Source organism: Symphalangus syndactylus, chromosome 17 (assembly GCF_028878055.3).
Source record: "Symphalangus syndactylus isolate Jambi chromosome 17, NHGRI_mSymSyn1-v2.1_pri, whole genome shotgun sequence".
Taxonomy (NCBI): Eukaryota; Metazoa; Chordata; class Mammalia; order Primates; family Hylobatidae; genus Symphalangus; species Symphalangus syndactylus.
In genome coordinates this window covers 24244786-24266946 of record NC_072439.2, presented here as the reverse complement: position 1 = coordinate 24266946, position 22161 = coordinate 24244786, and the positions used below count along the sequence as shown (strand labels likewise).

Below are 22161 nucleotides of genomic sequence, written 5' to 3'. Positions count from 1 at the left end.
ATCTACTTGTCTTGTTTTTTTGAGATAAATTCTTACTCTGTCACCCAGGCTGGAGTGCAGTGGTGAGATCTCGGCTCACTGCTACCTCCATCTCCCAGGCTGAAGCAATTCTCCTGCCTCAGCCTCCCGAATAGCTGGGACTACAAGTGCACACCACCATACTCGCTTAATTTTTGTATTTTTAGTAGAGATGGGGTTTTGCCATGTTGGCCAGGCTGGTCTCGAACTCCTGACCTAAAGTGATCCACCTGCCTCGGCCTCCCAAAGTGCTAAGATTAGAGGCGTGAGCCACCACACCCAGCCTGTCTTGAGTTATTGTCAGAAAATGTACACTGCTTTTTGAAACTTGCTTCAGATATATCACTTCTCGTATCAACTTTACTCTAAAAAAATTTACTTACTATATCCATTCAGTGTTTCCAGAGTGAATTTTCTGATTCAACTAAAATAAATTTAAATAAATGTTTCCTCATACTCACTATATTCTAATAATTTTCATTCCAGAATAAATTATCATAGATTTGCAATCAGAGAAATTGTGATGGTAGATTTCATTATATTAATAAAATCTGCATAATTAAATGTTCTTATATAAATATTCCAAGAGTACTAATGAAGGTGATAATCATGACAGCCAATATTTGCTGAATACTTTCTATTTGCCAATAATTATTCCAAAAGTCTTTGGATAAACTCATTTGATCTTCACAATAACTTTATCACAATGTAAGAAATTTGTAATCTGAAGTATACAAATTACTTGGTAATAAAACAGACGTGGAAACTGGTGAAAGTATAATGATGCTGAAAAAGATTTGTATTATAGATAAACGCTCTTCTACATTCACAAAGTCGACATAATTATTCTCTATATGCTATTCTCTATGATAAGTCAAATATAATTTTAGTGGTAATAATGTTTTTATTAATAATTGATATCTTATTTTTCCCATATAAATTCTGATGCTTAATAAATTGTGAATTATGAGGCAAAAAAATTTACAGTCACTGGACTTTCTTCACTTACAAACTGTTTGCTATTCCATAACTGATAATTTCAAAATCAAGGGTTTCCTGTATTAATCACAATATACATTATATAATGTTGAGTATATTGTGAGAGTAGACTTTACACATATCTGGCTTTCATAAGGCTTCTCACCAGTACAAATTCTATTATGAAAAAGGATAGCTGAGGGACAGGTAAAAGTGTTTCCCACATTTCTTATATTTCTGAAGTTTCTCTGCAATGTGAATTTGGTGATATTAGGTACGGATTGTTAAATAAAAAGACGCTATTCAAATACATAAGATTTATCCCTTCATGTATGTATTCTCTGGTGCTTTTTCACCTGTGAAAGACAAGAAGAGGCCTTCTCACATTCGTTACATTCATAGGATTTCTCACCAGCATGAATTCTTTGATGTTTAGTAAGATGCGCCCTCTGCCTAAAGGCCTTCCTACATTCCTGACATTCAAAGGGTTTCTCACCAGTGTGAATTCTCTGGTGTTGAATAAGAGTTGAACAATCAATAAAGGATTTTCTACATTCTTTACACTGATATCAGGTTTCTCAACCAGTGTGAATTCTCTGATATCTATTAAAGTAGGAAACAAGCAAAGGCCTTCCCACATTCCTTAAACTCATAGGGTTTCTCACCAGTATGAATTATTTGATGTTGAGTAAGATGGGCTCTTCTGCCTAAAGGCCTTGCTGCATTCCTGACATTCATAGGGTTTCTCATTAGTATGAGTCCTATAGTGTCGAATAAACGTTGAATAACAAAAGCTTTTTTACAATCTTTACATTCATAGGGTTTGTCACCAGTGTGAATTCTCTGATGTTTTTTCAAGTTTGACAGCCAAGTAAAGGTCTTTCCACATTCCTTACATTCATAGGGTTTGACACTGGTATGAATTATTTGATGTTGAGTAAGAGTTGGATAATTATTAAAAACCTTCCCACATTCTTTACACTGATAGGGTTTCTCTCCTTTGTGAATTCTCTGATGTCTATTAAAATCAGAAAAACAAATGAAGGCATTCCCACATTCATTACATTCATAGGGTTTCTCCCCACTGTGAATTCTTTGATGTCTCATTACATGTGCACTCTGCTTGAAGGCCTTCTTGCATTCCTGACATTCATAAGGTTTTTCATTAGTATGTGTTCTCTGATGTTGAACAAGTGTTGGACAGGAGACAAACGCCTTCCCACACTGCTTACATTCATAAGGCTTCTCACCAGTGTGAATTCTCTGGTGCTGAATAAGAGCTGAACAATTGTTAAAGGCTTTACCATATTCTTTACATCATAGGGCTTTTCACCAGTGTGAATTCTCTGATGTCTGTTAAAATCAGAAACACAAGTGAAAGCCTTCCCACATTCCTTACCCTCATATGGTTTCTCACCAGTATGAATTCTTTGATGTTGAGTAAGATGTGCACTTTGCCTAAAAGCCTTTTTACATTCCTGACATTCATAAGATTTCTCATTAGTATGAGTTCTCTGGTGTTGAGTGAGTGTTCAGCAATTATTAAATGCTTTGCCACATTCCTTACATTCAAAGGACTTCTTACCAGTGTGAATTCTCTGATGCTGAATACGAGTTGAGCGATTGTTAAATGCCTTCCCACTTTTACATTCGTTAAGTCTCTCACCAGTGTGAATTTTCCGATGTCTATTAAAATCAGAAACAGAAGCAAAGGCCTTCCAACACTGCTTACATTTATAAGGTTTCTCACAAGTATGAAGTCTTTGATGTCGAATAAGATGTGCACTCTGCCTAAACGTCTTCCTACATTCCAGACATTCATAGGGTTTCTCATTAGTGTGAGTTCTCTTAATGTGTAATCAATGATGAACAACAGATAAACACTTTCCCACATTCTTTGCATTCATATGGTTTCCCACCAGTGCGAATTCAATTATGTTGGGTAAGGTGGGCACACTTTCTAAAGGGCTTTCCACATATCTGACATTCATAGGGTTTCTGATTAGCATGACTTATTTGATATTGAGTTAGTTGAAAGTTACAAGCAGTCTCTGCCACATTCTTTAAATACATTGCATTTCTTTGCATTAAAATTTGTCTGATGTTTCATATGATTTGTATAAAATACAGAGGTGTTCCCACACATTTCATCAAGCTTGTCACTGATATGAATTCTTCCCTGTTGAGTAACATTTTCACATTTTTTTTGTTCATAGAGTTTCTTTCCAGTATGAATTATTTGATTTAGAAGAAAATATGTAGGCTGGATGAATTCAGATAATATTTTTTCAAATGGCACAGTTATAAGCCTGAAATATCCTCTGTAGTTTCCTGTTGTCTCTCAAAGAGTCCTTTGCATTTCCAATCATTTCCCAAACAAGATTCCTCAAGGCAAGAACTTCTGACTCTTTCTATTATTTTCCATTTTAATGATTCCTTTTCAAAAGTGCCATTCTTAAGAGGTAACTCCTTGGTCTCATACCTAAACAGCATATCTGAAAGAAAAGAAACATCATGTTTTCCTCTTTTATGAGAAATAAAACTGTATAGAAGCAGTGAAACAGATAATAATGCCCTTAAGGAAGAAATGGCTTAGATAACTTTCAAATCTTGGCATTTAATTTGCAGAAAAAAAAAATTGTTGGAATGGCTATATTAATATCAGATAAAACAGACTTCAAGTTACTCTACATTATCAAAGATAATTTTCTCATAATGAGAAAAGAGATAATAACTCATCAGGAAGACTTGGCAATCAGAAATGTGTAAGTGCAGAATAACAGAGCCTGAAAATATATGAAGCAAAAATTGACAAAAGTAAAGCAGGAAATAGATAATTCTACAATCATAGTGGAGACTTTACAACCATCTCTCGATAACTGATAGAATGACTGGAACATCCCCCTCTCCCGGAAAATTAGTAAAGAAATAGAGGATATTACACTGTCCACACCTTCAACTAGTTGATATATACAAAACACAATATCAAAAACTGCAGAATGTACATTCTCTTCAAATACCTATACACATTCACAATAGACCATATGCTGGGCCATTAAACAAGTCTCAATACACTAAAAAGGATCAATGTCACACAGAATATTTTCTTTGATCACAATGGAACTCAATTTGAAATTACTAAAATATCTGGAACCTGTCCTCCAATACTTGAAAACTAAACAACACACATAGAAATTAGAAAATACTTAGAAATGAACAATATAAAAGTATAGCACACCAAAACGTATGTTATATAGCTAAGGTAACATTTACAGTGAAACCTATAGCTTTAAATGCTTGTATTAGAAAAGAAAAAGGTATAAAATAAACAACCTAAGGTTTTACTGCAAGACAGTAGATGAAGAAGAGCAAAGTAGGCCAGGTGAGGTGGCTCATGCCTGTAATCTTAGCACTTTGGGAGGCTGAGGCAGGTGGATCACGAGGTCACGAGTTCGAGACCAGCCTGGCCAACATGGTAAAACCCCGTCTCTACTAAAAATACAAAAATTAGCCAGGCATGGTGGTGGGTGCCTGTAATCTCAGCTACTCGGGAGGCTGAGGCAGGAGAATCACTTGAACCCTGGAGGTGGAGGTTGCAGTGAGCCGAGATCGTGTCATTGCACTCCAGCCTGGGCAACAAGAGCAAAACTCCGTCTCAAAAAAAAAAAAAAGAGCAAAGTAAATCTACAATTAGTAGAAGTAAAGAAATAATAAGGATAAGAGCAGAAATCAATGAATGAGAAAACTGACCATAACAGAGATAATTAATAGTTAAAAACTGGTTTATGGAATAGATCAGCAAGCTTGATAAATCTTGAAGCCAAACTACCAATAAAAAACAAGAAGAAAAACACAAATATCAGGAATAAAAAGGGGTTTCTAATTATAAATCCTACATAAATAATAAAAGTAATAAACAGATAATTACATAAGAAAATATTATGAACCATTTAATATCCAGAAGTATAAAACGTTAGAGAAAATGGACACATTTCTTGAAAGACACAAACTACCAAGGATCAGTCAAGAAGAAAGAAGTAAAACAAGCCAGGTGCAGTGGCTCACATCTGTCATCCCAGCACTTTGGGAAGCCAAGAAAGATGGATCACTTGAGCCCAGGACTTTGACACCAGGCTGGCCAACATGGCGAAACCCCATCTTTACAAAAAATACAAAAATTAGCCCGGCATGGTGGTGTATGCCTGTAGTCCCAGCTACATGGGAGGCTGAGCACTCCCCAGATGAAGCAGCTGATATGCTGCATATTCAGGATACATCAAGTTGGCTTCATGATCATCAGATGTTTGTGCACTTACCCCAGTTCGAGGCAAATACCATGATTAAGGGGACTCCTTTCGCATGGGCACTCCTTGTAAACTTTACTACTGCAAAATCAAGCAATGGTCCAACAAGCTGTATGAGATTTGTTGTCTCAGCTTCCCCGTTATGGGCATTATAGAAGCTAAGAAAGTTAGAGTAATTTACAAGACAATGGGGAAGATGAAGGAGGTATCAAGGGACTCTCATCCTAGTAGTGAGTAAACCTTAACGCCTGTAATCCCAGCACTTTGGGAGGCCAAGGCGGGTGGATCACCTGAGGTCAGGAGTTCAAGATTAGCCTGGCCAAACTGGTGAAACCCCGTCTCTACTAAAAATACAAAAATTAGCTGGGCATGGTGGCAGGCGCCTGTAATCCCAGCTACTCGGGAGGCTGAGGCAGGAGAATCGCTTGAACCCGGGAGGCAGAGGTTGCAGTGAGCTGAGATTGCGCTATTGCACTCCAGCTTGGGTGACAGAGCGAGACTCTGTCTCAAATAAAATAAAATAAAAAAAAAAAAAGAACCCTGGACACCAAGGCTTGGGTAAGTTTCCCTGGCTGGCAAACCTTCACACATGTTGTCACACACCATGGCTAGAAAAATTAAGGACATCCCCATCAACTCCACCCTGATGGGACACCTGGAATTTTATGACTTGTTTCTCCTCAACTTTGTGGCACCTTTCCCTTTCATGATTTTAATCTGCATCCTTTTAATGTAATAAACTCCAACTGTGGGTATAACACCTTTTCTGAACCCTGCGAGTCCAATCAAGGAATCACTGAGTCTCACAGCAGTCTTGAAGACCCTCAGATCTGAAGTGGGATTTGCTAGAATGATCCTGACTCACTGAAGCATAGCAAAAACATTGTTTGGAAAAAAAAAAAAAAAAAAAGAACTATGTGGGAATAGGATTGATGAACCTTTGATACTTGGATGGTTACGCAGTTACCCTTGGTATGAGACAGGAGCTGCACTGCAATCACTTACTAGAAGTAAAATTCACCAATCGAATTGATTTATTTGGTTTTTGTTTGTTTGTTTGGAGACGGGGGTTCGCTATATTGCGCAGGCTGGTCTCAAACTCCTGGGCTCAAGCGATCTTCCTGCCTGAACCTCCCGGTAGCTGCGACTATAGGCATGTACAACTGTGCGCAGCACCAGTGGAACTTAGAAATGATAGACCCGACCTCCAAGGGGTTGGCTCATTAGATACATATGGAAAATAAGGCAAAATAATAAGAAACAAGCTAAAAATAGAATCCTTTATGTGTCACTTGCAATAGCTAAAATTAAAGTAAAGGAGAGTCAGAGTGGGGCCTGGTGTTGCACCAAGGTCAGACTTTGGCTGGCCTGAGCTATGGCTTCTACCTTGACAGTTATTACCAAAGGGAACATATGTGCTGGAACAACAGACAGCACTCTACAACCACTGATCACTAAAAAGGTAGTGCAGGTGGCAGAGGAGATGGTGAAACCAAGAAACTATTGAAACCAGGGGTACAACGTCAAAGAGTGGTCTCGTTTTGTAGACTGGTATCATGAGCTTCCTGAAGAACCATTACTAAAATGGACTGTGAGAGTGACTAACTTAGGAGCAACTTCCTCAGCTTTGAATACTGCAGAAGGGAGAAGTATGTTTGCTTTGAGGCAGACCCATGGCTTACTACTGAACAATCACAGATGGCTATATATGATCCAGATACAATGCGATTGTTGTTGAGGGGACAGTTAGCCTAGTCAACTAGATCAAAGCTGCCATAACGGCCAGGTGCGGTGGCTCACGCCTGTAACCCAGCACTTTGGGAGGCTGAGGCAGGTGGATCACTTGAAGTCAGGAGTTCGAGACCAGCCTGCCCAACATGGCAAAAACCCATGTCTACTAAAAATACAAAAGTTAGCCAGGTGTGGTGGTGGGCACTTGTAATCCCAGCTACTTGGAGGCTGGTGCATGATAATCGCTTAAACCCGGGAGGCAGAGGTTGCAGTGAGCCAAGATCAAGCCACTGCACTGCAGCCTGGGTGACAGAGCGAGATTCATCTCAAAACAAAAACAAAAGCAGAAAAACCTGCCATAACATTAATTTACCCTGAGATGGAGAACTGTCCTTCTTTAAATGCCAAGTGGCACTCCCCAGATGAAGCAGCTGATATGCTGCATATTCAGGATACATCAAGTTGGCTTCATGATCATCAGATGTTTGTGCACTTACCCCAGTTCGAGGCAAATACCATGATTAAGGGGACTCCTTTCGCATGGGCACTCCTTGTAAACTTTACTACTGCAAAATCAAGCAATGGTCCAACAAGCTGTATGAGATTTGTTGTCTCAGCTTCCCCGTTATGGGCATTATAGAAGCTAAGAAAGTTAGAGTAATTTACAAGACAATGGGGAAGATGAAGGAGGTATCAAGGGACTCTCATCCTAGTAGTGAGTAAACCTTAAAATGGTTATTAAGAAATGGGATTGGTCAAGCGCAGTGGCTCACGCCTATAATCCCAGCACTTTGGAGGGCCGAGGCGGGTGGATTGCCTGAAGTCAGGAGTTCAAGATCAGCCTGGCCAACATGGCAAAACCCCATCTCTACTAAAATACACACACACAAAAAAAATTAGCTGGGCTTGGTGGCAGGTGCCTGTAATCCCAACTACTCAGGAGGCTGAGGCAGGAGAATTGCTTGAACCTGGGAGGTGGAAGTTGCAATGAGCCAAGATCTCGCCACTGCACTCCAGACTGGGCAACAGAGCAAGACTCTATCTTAGCTGGGCACGGTGGCTGACGCCTGTAATCCCAGCACTTTGGGAGGCTGAGGTGGGTGGATCACTTGAGGTCAGGAGTTTGAAACCAGCCTGGCCAACATGGTGAAACTCTGTCTATATTAAAAATGCAAAAATTAGCCAGGCATTGTCGTGGGCGCCTCTAATCCCAGCTACTCAGGAGGCTAAGGCAGGAGAATCATTTGAGCCCAGAAGGCAAAGGTTGCAGTGAGCAGAGATTGTGCCACTGCACCCCAGCCTCGGTGAAAGAGCAAGACTGCATCTCAAAAAAAAACAAACAAAAAAAAGAACGGTCTTAACACCACTATTAGATGTTGGGTGGATCAACGGGAGCCCTTGCTGATCACCTAACACTGAAGGGCTCTAAACAAATCTGTTTTACTTCTCTTAATTTGAAGGAATTTAAAACACTGAAATGCAAAGATGACACTGAGAAACCTGATCTTGAATCACTAACGCAACAGCCTGACAAATTAATCGGGATGATGAACCAAGCTGCGACCAAGGCTATATGCATGTGTGTGAGTTAAGACCAGGATGGAAAAGAAACATTTCTAGGACTCCTTGACATGGAGCCCAGTGCACTGTGATTCCAAAATCTGTTGGTGACACCCTAATAGGGACTACAGTTAGATTGGGAGGATATGGGGATGCAATGGTTGATCGTTATTAAGGTGAAAGTTTAAATGAAAACTAGAAGGTCTGAATGGACCTTATGTGAAGTGGTTGCGTCTCCTTGCTTGAATACATAATGGGGAAGGGTATTATGTCTGACTGAGGAACACTTCCCCTACCTAGTATTTTAAAGCTAAAGGCATGTAAGTTTGTCCTTCAATCAATGTTACTAGACAGGCCAAACAGGAACCTATAGAATTGCTGAAGCCCACATAGGTTGTTAATTTTTTTTTTTTTTTTTTGAGATGGAGTCTTGCTTTGTCACCCAGGCTGGAGTGCAGTGGTGCAATCTCAGCTCACTGCAACCTCCACCTCCTGGGTTCAAGCAATTACTGTGCCTCAGCCTCCCAAGTAGCTGGGATTACAGATATGCGCCACCATGCCTGGCTAATTTTTGTATTTTTAGTAGAGACGGGGTTTCACCATGTTGGCCAGGCTGGTCTTGAACTCCTGACCTCAGGTGATCCACCTGCCTTGGCCTCTCAAAGTGCTGGGATTACAGGCATGAGCCACCACGCCCGGCCAACATAGGTTGTTAATTTGAAGCTGTATAGAATACCTGGTAGATACAAGAGATTACCACTTTATTAATAACATGTTAGAAGCTAGAGTGCTGGTACCAACAAATTCCCTATACAATAACCCTGTTAGGTGTGCGCCAAAGGGGGAGACTAACAGTAGGTTGTTGAGGCTTGAATGAAGTAGTACCACCGAATTAAAGGACACCAGTACTCTGACTGATCTTGCAAATGCTTTTTTCATTATCCCAATCTTGGGAAGGAGACAACCATAGTTTGCCTTCATGAGGGGAAGATCCCAATTTATATCTACTGTATTTTCACAGGTTATTTGAATTCACTAGCTTACTATTACAATTTGATTAGGAAAGTGTGGGCTTGAGACTGGTCCTAAGTGTAACAATATACTACATTGATGATAATGATAACATCAGAACCTGAAAAACAAATTAGGACTGATTCCCAGCAGGGAAGGCCCACACAGAGAGGTAGCATAGCATGTAGACTCTATCCGTTGGCCACTGGTAGCCCTGGGATCCTACAAAAGGATCCTGGCAGTGGATAGACACACTTCCCCTGTGGTAGATGTAAAGGCTCAAAATACTATAAAACACCTTGAATAGAAACGTGCCAATTGACATTATCGTGTTATATTTCTTCAGACCAAGGGAAACACTTTACACCCCACAGTGTCCAACAATGTCCAAAGAGTTCTCACATCAATTGGATATACCATGTTGCATATCATCCTCAAAGTAGTGGTTTGCTAGACAATTAGGAGAGCGATAGAGTTGGTGGCTAAAGTAAGGGAAAGTAAAGTATGGGCTGGCTTGCATTCATGAGGGTGTGCTTACTCTCAAGATGGGGAGAGCCAAGGACAGTCTCCACTAGACAGATGCCTCTACTGTCCTGGGCGATTAGGAGGAGAGGGTGCATGGCCGAATGCTGGCACAGTTACACAAACCTTCCCCAAATAACCTCAAATTTCTTTTTTCCTACCTGATGCAGTGGTCCTGGGACTATGACTGTAACTTCAAGTGACAGAAGCAGGGATGATCCCTAAACAAGAAACTGGAACTTTAACTTTCAATCTTTTTAAAAATGTTGTTTATTTATTTTTAGAGATGGGGTCTTGATATGTTGTCCAGGCTGGACTTGACCTCCTGGGCTCAAATGGATCCTCCCACCTCAGCCTCCCGAGTAGCTGGGACTACAGGCACACTACCACCATACCTGGCTAATGAAGAAACAGTGAAAAAGACTGGCTTGAGGGAGAATTTAGCCAACTACCAGCTAATTTCTACGCTCAATAGTTCTGTACAAGTTTATCATGTGGCACATAACAGTAGATTCAAGGAGGGAAATGAGTAATCAAATTAATACAAAAATATGAGAATGCATGTAATGGCTTTATCAGATAGGTTAGTTGTTTCTTTAAATCCATTGCTACTCCATACTGGCTCTTTGAAATGATAGCCATCTACATCCTGATACTATTGCTGTTTCTGTCATATAAATGTCATATCAAATGTAGATGCTCAGATAGTTTTGCTGTAAGAGAGCCTAAGCCAAGGCCTGGGTGAGTGGACAGGTAACTCAGTACACCTGGAATGCGCAAATCCTGCACGTTCCAAAGAAAGAACTGGCCCTTGACTGGCTCTTGGGAGATAACCTCTGAGCCCTTAAAATATCCTACCTGATAAGAGTGTTTTTGTATGCCACAGGCCTTGGAGCATGCTGTATCAGTTTGACATCTGGGGAACTGGAGACTGAGTAACTAAAGTCAGGCATTGAGTGATATATCCCTGTAAGACTGACTCCCCAATAAAAACCCTGGAAACTAAGGCTCAAGTGAGCTTCCCTGACTGGCAATAGTTCACACACTGTTGTGACATGTCATTGTTAGGAGAATTAAGTGTGTCCCTGTACAGCTCCTCTGGAAGCAGCCACCTGAAAGCTTGTACCTGTACAAGCTAACCTTTGTCCTAACCTTTGTCCATGTACCTTTTCTTTCTGGTGACTTTAGTATGTATCCTTTTACTAGAATAAACCATAACTGTAAGAATAACAGCTTTTCTGCATCTTAGCAAATATTTGAGGCTGATAGTGTCTAAAGTTCTTAATACAGTTTCTCCTTTTACAAAATTAAATTGAACATTTGAGGGAATCTTCTCAAAATATCTTATTAAAACCTCTATCTTGTAATAAATATGTTAATTAGCTTGATAGTGGCAATGACTTCACAATGTGCATTTCTATCAAAAGATTAAATTGTACACCTTAAATATATAAAATTTTTATGTGTCAATTATACCTCAGTAAAGATGGGCAGGGAGTACCTCCATCTCAGTGGTCCCCAGCATTTTTGGCATCAGGGACTGGTTTCATGGAAGACAATTTTTCCACAGACCGGGGACAAGGTGGTTTCAGGATGATTCAAGTGCATTACATTTATTGTACACTTCGTTTCTATTATTATTACATTGTAATATATAATGGAATAATTATACAACTCACCATAATGTAGAATCAGTGGGAACCCCAAGCTTGTTTTCTGCAACTAGATGGTCCCATCTGGGGGTGATGAGAGACAGTAACAGATCATCTGGCCGGGCGCGGTGGCTCACGCTTGTAATCCCAGCACTTTGGGAGGCCGAGGCGGGCGGATCACGAGGTCAGGAGATCGAGACCATCCTGGCTAACACGGTGAAACCCCGTCTCTACTAAAAATACAAAAAATTAGCCGGGCGTGGTGGCGGGCGCCTGTAGTCCCAGCTACTCAGAGAGGCTGAGGCAGGAGAATGGCGTGAACCCGGGAGGCGGAGCTTGCAGTGAGCCGAGATCGCGCCACTGCACTCCAGCCGGGGTGACAGAGCGAGACTGTGTCTCAAAAAAAAAAAAAAAAAAAAAAAAAAAACAGATCATCAGGCATTAGATTCTCATAAGGAGCCCACAACCTAGATCCCTCACATGCACAGTTCACAATAGGGTTCACGCTCCTATGAGAATCTAATGCCGCCACTGATCTGACAGGAGGTGAAGCTCAGGCAGTAATGTGAGTGATAGGGGGCGGTTGTAAATACAGAGAAAGCTTTGCTCACTTGCCTGCCACTCACCTCCTGCTGTGTGGCCTGGTTCATAACAGGCCAAAGACCAGTACTGGTCTGTGGCCCAGGTTTTGGGGACCCCTGCTCTATCTTATTAAAGAGGATACAAATAAATTTGAAGATTTCCTTGCAGAAGATGCAAATAAATTTCAAGAATTATAAAACAACAACTACTAAAGAAATTTCAATAGAGAGGTAAGATGCTACTTAAAATCAAGGATTTGAATGGTAGAGCAACAAAGAAATATCATTTCCCAGTTATGAGATTAGCAAAATGAGACAACTGGTTACACCCCATATGATTACATGAGAAATAATCTCAGGGCATCCTGCACATAAGATTATATTTAGAAAAATGTACGAGCATGTACAGGCATGCCTTAAACTCAGCAATTATGTATCTTAGATTCTATTCAAATGAAGACTTAAATGTGTACAAAGAGGAAACAGTTTAACAAACCATTATTGTATTCATGTAATGAAAAACAAGGTAGTCATAAAAATGATAGCTTTGCCAGGCACGGTGGCTCATGCCTGTAATCCCAGCACTTTGGGAGGCTGAGGCAGGTGGATCATGAGGTCAGGAGATCAAGACCATCCTGGACAACATGGTGAAACCCCATCTCTACCAAAAATTACCAAAAAAATTAGCCGGGTGTGGTAGCATGCACCTGTAGTCCCAGCTACTCAGGAGGCTGAGGCAGAAGAATTGCTTGAACTCGGGAGGGGGAGGTTGCAGTGAGCTGAGATCATGCCATTGCACTCCAGCCTGGGCGACAGAGTGAGGCTCCATCTCAAAAAAAAAAAAAAAAAAAAAAAAAAAGATAGCTTTGGGGTGGGGTGCAGTGGCTCACAACTGTAATTCCAGCACTTTGGGAGGCCAAGGTGGGAGGATCACTTGAAACCAGGAATTCATGACCAGCCTGGGCAATGTAGAGAGACCCTGTCTCTAAAATATATGTGTGTGTGTGTGTATATATATATATATATATATAAACTAGCCGGGTGTGGTAGCACACACCTATAGTCCTAACTACTTGGGAGGCTGAAGCAGGAGAATCCTTGAGCCCAGGACACTGAGGCTGCAGTGAGCTATGATTGTACCACTGCACTCCAGCCTGGGTGACAAAGGGAGACCCCATCTCGAATCTCAAAAAAAAAAAAAAAAAAGTTTCCCCTTAATTTGTAACATGAAAAATCTTTTACAATTTTCTAGTGAACAGAGAGCATTATTAAACAGAATAGTCATTGTCATCCTAGAGTTATCAAACAGAATAGTGATTGTCAACCACTTTTAGCAGAAAACCCACACATGTGTGGATATATATAAGATCTGGAAAGATTTTTCACTGTTGTTGTACTATAGCTAATCTTTACTTTGTGATTTTCCATATTTTCTGAGTTTTTGCATTGAGGATATACTATCTTTTACCATCATAAAAAACACCACTAAGCCCAGGCAACATGGTAAAACCCCATCTCTACTAAAAATACAAAAATTAGCTAGGCATGATGGTGCATGCCTATAGTCCCAGCTACTCAGGAGGCTGTGGCGGGAGGATGGCTTAAGCCCAGCAGGTCAAGGCTGCAGTGAGCCATAATTGCACCACTGCATTCCAGCCTGGGAGGCAGAGTGAGACCCCATTTCCAAAAAAAAAAAAGAGTCAAAAAATTTTAAAAAATTAAGAAGTTCATAAAGTAAAAAAAGTTACAGTAAGCTAAAGTTAATTTATTATTGAAGAAAAACATTTTCGCTTATTTAGTGTAGCCTAAGTATACAGTGTTTATGGTCTATAGTGGGGTACGGTACTGTCCTAGCCCTCAGATTCACTCACCATTCACTCACTGACTCACCTAGAGCAACTTCCAGTCCTGCAAGCTCCATTCGTGGTAAATGCCCTGTACCATTTTTTACTTTTTATACCCCCCCCCCCTTTTTTTTTTTTTTGAGACAGAGTCTTGCTCTTGTCACCCAGGCTGGACTGCAATGGCACAATCTCAGCTCACTGCAACCTCCGCCACCCAGGTTCAAGCGATTCTCCTGCCTCAGCCTCCCGAGTAGCTGGGATTACAGGCACCTGCCACCACACCTAGCTAATTTTTGTATTTTTAGTAGAGAAAGGTTTTCGCCACATTGGCCAGGCTGGTCTCGAATTCCTGACCTCGTGATCCGCCTGCCTTGGCCTCCCAAAGTGCTGGGATTGCAGGGGTGAGCCACTGCGCTTGGCCTGTACCATATGTTTACTGTACCTTTTCTGTATTTAGATATATTTAGATACATAAAATCACTGTGTTGCAATTATCTACAGTATTCAGTACAGTAAAATTCTATACAGGCTGGTGGCCTAGGAGCTCTAGGCTATACCATATAGCCTGGGTGTGTAGTAAGCTATCCCATCTAGGTGTATGTAAGTCCACCCTCTGATGTTCACACAATGATGACATCACCTAACAACAACATTACCTAACAACAGAAGAATGTATCCCTGTTCTTAAGTGATGTCTGACTGTATATCTAACATTAAAAGTTTATTTACAAAAATAAACTTTATTTACAAAAGAAGTTTATTTAAAAATTACATGGCATAAGGCCGGGTGCAGTGGCTCACGTCTGTAATCCCAGCACTTTGGGAGGCCAAGGTGGGCGGATCACCTGAGGTTAGGAGTTTAAGACCAGCCTGGCCAATATGGTGAAACTCTGTCTCTACTAAAAATAGAAAAAAAAAAATTAGCCAGGCATGGTGACGGGTGCCTGTAATCCCAGCTATTCGGGAGGCTGAGGCAGGGGAATTGCTTGAATCCAGCAGGCGGACGTTGCAGTGGGCCGAGATTGCGCCACTGTACTCCAGCCTGGACGACAGAGAAAGACCTAGTCTCAAAAAAAAAAAAAAAAAAAAATTACATGGCATAATGCTTACGACACAAAATCTCATTATCTCCAGAGAGTTTCTATGTATTCAAGATGGTTTTCTCATAAAACGGCAGTGGTTACTGTGGTCGGAATATCACCTTCTCACAAGCCCACAAGGAAAAGCATCTGTGTTTCTCTAGTTCCTGTCACACCTTAATCTATTTCTGTATAGATTATATGTCCCTTGCTAGATTGAGAGAAACTTAACTAGGGCTTTGTAATCACTTCATTTCTCCCAAGTATTAGCACAGAGTCATTGATATCTCTGGCATTAATAAATGCTTAATATTTTACCTAAAAATTCTATACTTAGGAAGTTATCAATAAACGAAACTTAGAAAAGTGCAAAATTTAGTGAACACAAGAATATATCACAGAACAGTTACATGACAGATGACTGCGTTACCACTAACAGCTATGAGCAAACATTTTAAGTAAAAAGGAAAGATATACATGACGAATTACTACGTAAGGGGGCAGGTCTTTAAAAGAACCTAAAATTTGGCTGAGAGCGGTGGCTCATGCCTGTAATCCCAGCACTCTGGGAGGCTGAGGTGGGTGGATCACGAGCTCAGGAGATCGAGACCATCCTGGATAACATGGTGAAACCCCATCTCTACTAAAAATACAAAAAAATTAGCTGGGTGTGGTGGCGGGCACCTGTAGTCCCAGCCACTCGGGAGGCTGAGGCAGGAGAATGGCGTGAACACAGGAGGCAGAGGTTGCAATGAGCTGAGATAGCACCACTGCACTCCAGCCTGGGTGACAGAGCGAGACTCTATCTCAAAAAAAAGAAAAAAAAAAAAGAGATTGAGACCATCTTGGCCAACATGGTGAAACCCCGTCTCTACTAAAAATACAAAAATTAGCTGGGTGTGGTGGCATGTGCCTGTAGCCCCAGCTACTCTGGAGGCTGAGGCAGGAGAATCACTTGAACCCGGGAGGTGGAGGTTGCAGTGAGATCGTGCCATTACACTCCAGCCTGATGACAGAGCGAGACTCCATCTCAAAAAAAAAAACAAACAAAAAAAAACTATAATTTTAGAAGAGCATATAACACAATAATTTAAAATGCAGCTTGGAGGCCAGATGCGTTGGCTCATGCCTGTAATCCCAGAACTTTGGGAGGCCAAGGGGGGCAGATCGTTTGAGCCCAAGAGTTCAAGACCAGCCTGGGCAACATAGTGAGACCCTGTCTCTACAAAAAAAAAATACAAAAATCAGCCATGTGCAGTGGTGCACACCTGTAGTCTTAGCTACTCGGGAGGCTGAGGTAGGAGTATCACTTGAACACAGGAGGTCAAGGCTGCAGTGAGCTGAGATTGTACCACTGCATTCTAGCCTGGGTAACAGAGCAAGACCCTGTCTCAAAAAAATAAAATATAATAAAAAAAAGAATAGAATAGAATAAATAAAATAAAATATAAAATAAAACAAAATAAAATGCAGCTATGCTTATAGATGCCTGTGATGTAACTCTTGATATGTGGATTTTCAGAAAGTCACCAAATGAAGAAACAGAGAGCACACTGGGGAAGAGCTCAAGTGAAGCCAGACTGTCGGAGTTTGCACTCCAGATCTGCTGTGCACCAGCTTAGGCAAGTTACTTCACATCTTTGTGTTATATATTCTAGCACATGAATGGAGACAAATTTTTCTAATTCTTTCCATTTGGGAGGCACAAATTTTTTCTAAGTTCACATCTATGGTTAAACCAGGCATTCTAGTCTTCGATTCTAGAATAGTGGAACTAAATCTTTTTAGGCCACAGATGTATACCTTTGAAGTCAGAATAAATTCTGCACCTCTTTCAGGAAAAAAATTTTCAAGGGATTTGTGGCTAATATATGAAGTAAATGACCTGCAGATTAAAAACTCCTGTTCTATACTACTTGAGCGTCTAGCTCTGTTTCTTATTTGCAAGTATCTATCACAATTAATTTTGTATTTTTGTTTTTCCTGATCCATAGATAACTTAGCACAAAATATAATCATAACAGTTCATGTATTAATAAATTGAATATATTTTATGTGCCAATATACTTAAGGGCTTTACATGTATCAATTTAGTCATTCTAACAAACCTACAGGTGAGTGCTATCATTCCCTCCATTTTACAGATGAGGAAAGGTAGATGCAGAGAATTACATTTCCCTAGAACACACAGATATTAAGGTCCCCACATGGCCTAGGAGGTGCTTGAGTAAAAAAAGAAAAGCATACCACCTCTTATGGTCTAGGTAGATATATGGCCTAAAACAAATCATGCTGGCAAATCTCAAGCCAAACTTGATCATTATAACAAAGTGGAAAGTGCATTTCAGAGAAAAAACAAACAAGAGAGTAATTAACAGAAGAATCTCCCCTCACCTTGAACATGGCTTTTACATACACAGTAGCCATGCTTCCCTGCTCCTCAGGGCACTTCTGGAAAAACACAGACTGGAGAAGGAGAATGGAATTAGGAGAAACCAGTTTTGTGTCAACATAAACTGAGGCCTGCTCTCCAGGTCCTCTGCCTGTGTACACAGATAGAAGTCAGAGAGAGACCAGCATCTTTTACTCATCTTTGTGTCAAAAAGAAAAGTCAGGATGGAAGCTACCTGGAGCTGCCACTTCTCAGAGGTCTCAGATACCTAACTGAGATAGTCCAGGCATGGTAGGGCTTCTAGGAAGTGTAATTTTCTCCACAGCGCTTCCAGAAGGATTCATGACAAGGGAATTCCGATTTCTGGTGACTCTCAGGTGTCTCCCCTTTTTTTTTTTTTTTTTGAGATAAGAGTCTTGCTCTGTCACCCAGGCTGGAGTGCAATGCACGATCTCAGCTCACTGCAACCTCTGCCTCCTGGGTTCAAGTGATTCTTCTGCCTCAGCCTCCCCAGTAGCTGGGACTACAGGCGCCTGCCACCATGCCCGGCTGTTTTTTGTATTTTAGTAGAAATGGGGTTTCACCATGTTGGCCAGCCTGGTCTTGAACTCCTGACCTCAGGTGATCCACCTGCCTCAGCCTCGCAAAGTGCTGGAATTACAGGTGTGAGCCACCGCTCCCAGCGTTCTCCCCGAATCTCCTCCAGCTCTAAAATTCTAGCCCAAGACCAGAGCTGTGGGTCAGGGTTAATTAATCACTATTAGCTGTTTACTTTCACCCTGTAGATCAATGATCTTGAGAGTCTCCCCTACCCCACAGCATCACCCTACCCGATATTAATCTATCCCCCAACCCTAACCACACCCACACACCCATATCTCATCCCATGCCCCCCACCCCTACAGAGACAGTAATCTCAGGGTGCCACTGACTGTAGGGAGCTTCCAACATTACCCTGAAAGGCTTCTCTCTGGATTTGTCCACCTCATAGAAATAAAAAGGAGGACTGGATCTCCCTGCTGATTTTAGGTCCTATGGCCTCTGTAAACTATAAACTCACACACATAGCACATAACAACTCTATCCAAACCCCTATGCTAAGAGACTTGCCCAAATTCTAGAATAGCTTCCAGCAGTTTAAGACCATGTTTCTAGGCTGACCCCAGTCTTCCTTAAAATGCCTGCCTGACAAAGTTTAATGCTGCCTGGAGAATTTACTATTTGTTCCAGCTAAAAACCTAGTGGTAGGCAGACAGGCCCCTAAACTCCCTTTTAAAAGTAACTATTTTTGGTCTGGCGTGGTGGCTCACGCCTATAATCCCAGCACTTTGGGAGGCTGAGGTGGGTGGATCACTTAAGGCCAGGAGTTCATGACCAGGCTGGCCAGCATGGTGAAACACCATCTCTACTAAAAATACAAAAATTAGCCAGGCGTGGTGGCGTGTGCCTGCAGTCCCAGCTACTCTGGAGGCTGAGGAAGGAGAATTGCTTGAACCCAGGAGGCCAAGGTTGCCGTGAGCCAAGATTGTGCCACTGCATTCTTGTCTGGTTAACAGGGTGAGACTCTGTCTAAAAAAAAAAACTAACTGGTTAAAGAGGGAGTTCAGGGTCCTGTCTTCCTACCACTAGGAAAGCTTATAATTATAAATGCTTTCTGTGCCCTTTGAGATGTATATCTACCATGTGTCACTCAGAACTATTTCCTCAAGGACCTGAGAGTCTTCCAAATGCAAACATTCAGGGGCATAACTCCCAGCCCCTCTGGAAGAATAAGGGCCTAACTTTGGTGGGTGCAGTGCTCCAAGCTGCACCACTTGGCCTTCTGTCATAAAGATTTGAGAACTTTGCTTGATACTTAATTATGAAAAAACAAACAAATAAATAAAAAATTAAAAAGATCTGGGAACTGACTGGCGTGGTAGCTCATGCCTGTAATCCCAACAATTTGGGGAAGCCGAGGCGGGAGAGTCGCTTGAGCTCAGGAGTTTGAGACCAGCCTGGGCAATATAGTGAGATCACCTCTACAAAAAAAATTTTTTAAATTACCAGTTTAGTCACACTTACCTGTAGTCCTAGCTACTAGGGGGCTGACACGGGAGTATCGCTTCAGCCCAGGGTGTCGAGGCTACCGGAAACCACAATCGCACCACCGCACCCCAGCCTAGACAACACAGCCAGACCCTGTCTTTAAAAAAAAAAAAAAAACAAAAAAACGGGGGCGGGGAGGCTAGGTGCGGTGGCTCACGCCTGTAATCCCAGCACTTTGGGAGGCCGAGGCAGGCAGATCACAAGGTCAGGAGATCAAGACCACAGTGAAACCCCGTCTCTACTAAAAATATAAACAATTAGCTGGGCGTGGTGGCTGGCAGCTGTAGTCCCAGCTGCTCTGGAGGCTGAGGCGGGAGAATGGCGTGAACCCGGGAGGTGGAGCTTGCAGTGAGCAAAGATCACGCCACTGCACTCCAGCCTGGGCGACAGAGCGAGACTCTGTCTCAAATAAAATAAAATAAAATATGTTTTAGTGTCTGTTTATCTTTGAATCATATAAACAGAATAATATACTATGTAGTATTTTGTATCTAGCTTCTTTCACTTAGAATTTTTAAGGTGCATCCATGTTGTAACATGCACAATTGCTAAGTAAAATTCTTTATTAATATTTTTAATGTTTTTAGAGACAGAGTCTCACTCTGTCACCCAAGTTGGAGTGCAGTGAGCTGGGACTACAGATGCATGCCACTGCACCTGGCTAAATTTTTTTTTTTTTTTAATTATTTTCTGTAGAGACAGGCTCTCGCCATGTTGCCCAGGCTGGTCTCAAACTCCTGGGCTCAAGCGATCCTCCCATCTCGGCCTCCCAAAGTGTTGGGATTACATGCGTGAGCCACCGCATCTGGCCAAATAGTTTCTTTCATTACCTCTTTTAGTTGGCTTTAAAAAATATATAAAGACTACAAATTTCCAGATCTTAATTTTGTACTCAATTTCTTAATAATTTTATCATTAGGCTGGGCAAGGTGGCTCATGCCTGTAATCCCAGCACGTTGGGAGGCCGAGGCAGATGGATCACGAGGTCAGGAGTTCAAAACCAGCCTGGCCAATATGGTGAAACCCCGTCTCTACTAAAAATACAAAAAATTAGCCGGGCATGGTGGCGCGCGCCTGTAGTCCCAGCTTATTCAGGAGGCTGAGGCAGCAGAATCGCTTGAGCCCGTGAGGCCGAGGTTGCAGTGAGCCGACCTCATGCCACTGCACTCTAGCCTGGGCAACAGAGTGAGACTCCACCTCAAAAAAAATTAATAATAATTTTATCATTTAAATGTATGTGCAAAGTCAATGTTTTGAAATACTCGGAGGATCTTTGAGAGAAGCACAGGCTTTTTTACATCCCAAAGACACTGTGGCCTGGGGAAACTGGAACAAATTAGCCGAATGAATCTGGTACTAGGCTCACTGAGGAACGGTACAGCCTTAACAGGCTCCAGGACTTCTCTGAGCCAAGGTTTGCTTTTCAGAAAGTGGAGTTATAGCGCCTCACCTAGAATCTTGAACCCCAAATTATGATCTCTCCACGGTAGTCAACGGGGCTTCATAAATTATTCCTTAATCCGAGGCTTCTCAAATCTGTTGTGTTCCCTAAACAACAGAATAAATGCCTACTCTGAGGGTCTGACACAAAAGCAGGAGTCTCACAAAATGAGTTCCTTTAAAATATTTCTTCCTGTATTTAAAATTCACACTGATTTGGTATTCTATACAACAATAAATTTATCTTTTATACAGAAATCCTGTTTTATAGTATTTATGAGATCAATTATTTAGCCTTTTCTTTTCCAAATTTTCGAGTAAACTGACGTCCTGGAAGAAGCACCCTTATTTTCACCATTTTACAGTCGAAGAAGGGAAGATTAGAGGCGGTGAATCCGAGACTTTCATTCAAGTGACGATTCCTCGCGGGCACTCACTCTCGCTCGCACTACAATCAGATCCTCCATGCGGCTTTCACACACTCTGTCACACTCGCAGCCAGAATCCCTTCGGATGGACTCTTGCAAACCTCCAGCCCCATCCCCGGGATCCGTCGCGTCTTCTACAGCCACCAGGCGGGCCAGCGTCCAGGACGCCCAAGCATTCTAGACCGTTAGGAATCAGTGGCTGGACTCACCGCGTCACAAAAGCATAAACTGTAACCCGATGAGTCTGCGCACTCGGAAAACAAGAGAACGCTCCCACGTCTCCGGGCGCAGCTTGTGCCAGCGACTATTAGGTCAGGGGGGCAGCTGAGAGAATTCAACCAACCTCTCCGCAACCGATTCCGCCATGTTTGTGGGCTCGTAGCCCGGAATACATTTCCCAGAGGCCTTCGCGGCCGACGTGCTTCGCGCAGGAACGCGCCGCCTCCCGACCGGAGAACGCAGTAGTAGAGCTGCTCAAAGCGCGGTGCTCAGCCCTAGGAGGCTCAGGGCTGCCCGAGGGGCTTAGTCCCAGA

At 41.9% G+C, this 22161-nt stretch overlaps 1 pseudogene across 1 annotated transcript; it reads right to left on the bottom strand.

The window, feature by feature from the left end:
• Window positions 1-640: 640 nt before the first annotated feature.
• Window positions 641-22023, bottom strand: LOC134733030 (zinc finger protein 781-like; annotated as a pseudogene). Its single transcript, XR_010116597.1, has 5 exons — window positions 21838-22023; window positions 21211-21308; window positions 17675-17746; window positions 11804-12009; window positions 641-3491 (listed from the first exon to the last, which is right to left on the bottom strand). The product of XR_010116597.1 is annotated as a zinc finger protein 781-like (transcript).
• Between the last annotated feature and the right edge of the window lie 138 nt (window positions 22024-22161).